Genomic DNA, 3,511 nt, shown 5'->3' with positions numbered 1-3,511 from the left:
ATATATATATATTACATATCCATAGATGTATGATATTGGCTTCAACTTTTAGTACAAGGCCCGCAATTTTGTGGGGAGAGGGTAAGTTGATTACACATCGACCTCAGTGTTCAATTATTACTTATTTTATCGACCCGAAAGGATGAAAGGCAAAGTGGACCTCGACGAAATTTGAACTCAGGACGTAAAGTCAAGGGAAACGCAGCTAAGCACGTTTTTGCGGCGTTGTAGCGATTCTGCCATCCTCGCTGCTAACTATCCACCTTCTTCGTTCAATTGTCTTGGCATACGGTCCTTTCAGAAGCAACGGTGAGAACATTTTCCGGCTAGATTCCCAAGTATAACCGACTAAGACAATGGAAGTCATCCAACCATCTCGTTCATGATCTACTCCAAGGTCTACTGCTAGTTGGTTTGACTTGAAGAATCCGTCTTGCGATTCATTTCTGCGATATTCTAACCGCAAATCCATAGTACCAGAGCTGTGATCTCTTAATGCGAAGAAGGAGCGATTCGACTCGGTGAAACTCCCTGAACTCCGAACTACCCACCCTGTCGAGTAACGTTACTCTAGAAATCCTTTGGAGGAAACCCATTTCGGCCGATTGTGTTCATGGCCATATTCTTTCGCTCATTACCCAACTTTCATGTTTGTGTCTGTTTGCTTCTCATTGTGTATTTGTAAATGATAAAGACCCCCTTCCGTCATGACTGACCATGGGATTGCACCTAGAAAGTTACCCTCCCAGGTACAAGTCTTGGCAAGGTTGTTTTATGGAAGACCAGCAGTCACCCATGCATACCAGCCTCCCCTCTCCACACCACTGATGTTATCCAAGAGAAAGGCAAAGGGGCCGATACAGTTTGGCACCTGTGACGTCGCAACTCCTTTCTACAGCTGAGTGAACTGGAGCAACGTGAAATAAAGTGTCTTGCTCAAGAACATAACACACAGCCCGGCCCGGGAATCGAACTCACTACCTTATGATTGTGAGCCGGATGCTCCAGCAACTGAGCCATGCACCTTCACCTGTAACAACTGAGCCATGCCCCTTCATGTCTGCTTGTATGCATCATGTAGGTAGGTAGGTAGGTAGGTAGGTAGGTAGGTACTGACCAAGTGCTTAAAGTATTGAGCTCACGATCATAAGGTAGAGGTTTCAGTTCCTGGACCCGGTAGAGTTTTATGTTCTTGTCACTTTATTAAATGCTGCTCCAGTTCTCTCCCCTGAACATGCTTCCCTAGCCCGGGACTCTTCCAACCCCGTCATTCTCTTCACACCTGAGACATCCTTTATGTTCCTCTGAGTTAAGGGCGGAATGAGTGAGTGTTTATGTCTGTTCACCATTACATAATAAATGTAATAATATATAATACCTATATTATGTGATTAGAACATTTTTTTTTTTGAGATATACAACGTGAAAACCTATCAGCAACTGATCGATCTCCTGTAAGGTCCCATCTGATAACATCGCCCGAGATAAAACTGTCAGCAAAAATGATTGGATGAACACAGCTGGATTGCTTTTGATCACAGGTCTACAAAATCACAACCTGTGTCAACACAGTGCATCAAAGATAATGAGCCGGATTCTTAACATAAAGGTCAGTGGTTCGAAACTATGATTATGCTAACGTTTGCTCTTTTGAGGACATTACTTTAAAAAGTATCCCTTTATTCGTGGTGATTAAACGATATTAATAGCATGTAAACTGAAACAGCGAGAAAACCAATAAGTCATCTCCGAGCCCCATTGTTCTTTTTCCTTTATCAAGTATTGTTTACGGATATCTTCCGATTATTATAGATTTATTATAAATATTAAAGGTTTTCGAAGCAGAAAGCCATTCTTGCTTGGCAAATTGCTAGTTGTGAAAACAAAGGAGAGCTAAGTTGTGTGAAACTTGCCAAGCTGTGACCTGAAAGTGTTGTGGTTTAGTTTGATTCTTCTACGTTCGAGCTTAAAATTCCTGCATCTTAGGTTATTACCTTTCAGCTTTCTCGAACCGACAAAATTAATTCAAGTAATACAATATCAATTTGTTGGAGTGTGCCTTCTCTGCTGCAAAAGACTTTTTTTTCAGTCGAAAGATTTAAATGTTATTCCTAAGTTAAGTTTGGCACGCGAATCAGTGATGTGAAATGAATAAATTATTCGATCAGTTCAAATAAGTCTGAGACATTTGATCCGTAAAAAAAGCCATTTTCACTGCAGTTTGCCATCGGAAAAAATTCTCATTTTAGGCAAAATTATTTCGGTGCACCACCATACGAACTAGTATATGCATTTCGAGCTCTACGGACCAATATATGCATTTCTACTGAGGAGAGCATAAAGCACTCGAAAAGCATAGAGGGCGCTGTGAAATGACTTTGGGATTTTACAGCTTTAGCGTAAGGCGATAATTTTTCTCCATGGCAAACTGCAGAGTGAATGGCTTTTATCGGGTCAAATATGTCTGAAGCACTTTTGAAATAATCTCAAAGTTTGTTTTATAAAAGAAATCAAATGATGTGCCCTCTGTTGTGTTTAAAAGCAATATTGTTAATCGATAAACTTCCATCCTAGTATATAACAAAACACATCCCTGGAGGGAACATGTGGGTCTGCTGGTGTTTCTAGTTAAACCCAAGGAGGAGACTGTGATCAATGTTGAAAGTGTTATTGTCTTTACTCTTTCCTTGTTTCGTTCACTGGATTAAACATTTGGGGGAAGCGCTTTGAAGGGATCTGGTCGAACCAATTGACTTTGATACTTACTTTTGAAGCCTGATACTTCTACCATCATTCTCTTTTGCCGAACCGATACGCTACGGAGTCTTAAACAGACCGAATACGGATATCAAGTGGTGGTGGAGGCCAAACACAGACACGCACGTATAGCTATACACACACACACACACACACACACACACACACACGCGCGCGCGCGCGCGCGCGCGCACACGTTCTTTTATTCTTTCATTCTTTTATTTCTTTCAGCCATTTGGCTGTGGCCATGCTGGAGCACCGCCTTAAGGTGTCTTAGTCGAACAAATCGACCCCAGGGCTTATTTTTAAGCCTAGTACTTATCCTAGCAACTTCTTTTGCTGAACCGCTAAGCTATGGGGACTAAATACACCAACATCGGTTGTCATGTGGTGATGGGGGGGGGGCAACCACAAAGACACATACACATAGATGTATACATATATATATATATATTTATATATATATATATATATATACGACGGGCTTCTTTCAGTTTCCGTCTACCAAATCCCCCCCCCCACGAGGCTTAGGTTGACCTGAGACTATAGTAGAAGACATTTGCCCAAGCAAGTCACGAGTGAATGCGTTCCGTGAACTGAAAGAACAGTTGGAAGTTGATCCGGACCTTTTTTTCGAAGGTCATCACTGGTGACGAAAGCTGGGGCTACGGCTACGACCCGGAAACGAAACAGCAACTAAGTCAACGGGAACAGTCAATGTTACCACGAGAATTCCTTATACAGACGTCAGTTT

Source organism: Octopus bimaculoides, chromosome 4 (genome assembly GCF_001194135.2).
Source record: "Octopus bimaculoides isolate UCB-OBI-ISO-001 chromosome 4, ASM119413v2, whole genome shotgun sequence".
Taxonomy (NCBI): Eukaryota; Metazoa; Mollusca; class Cephalopoda; order Octopoda; family Octopodidae; genus Octopus; species Octopus bimaculoides.
The sequence above is the reverse complement of the archived record's forward strand: the minus strand, read 5'-3'. Positions refer to the sequence as shown.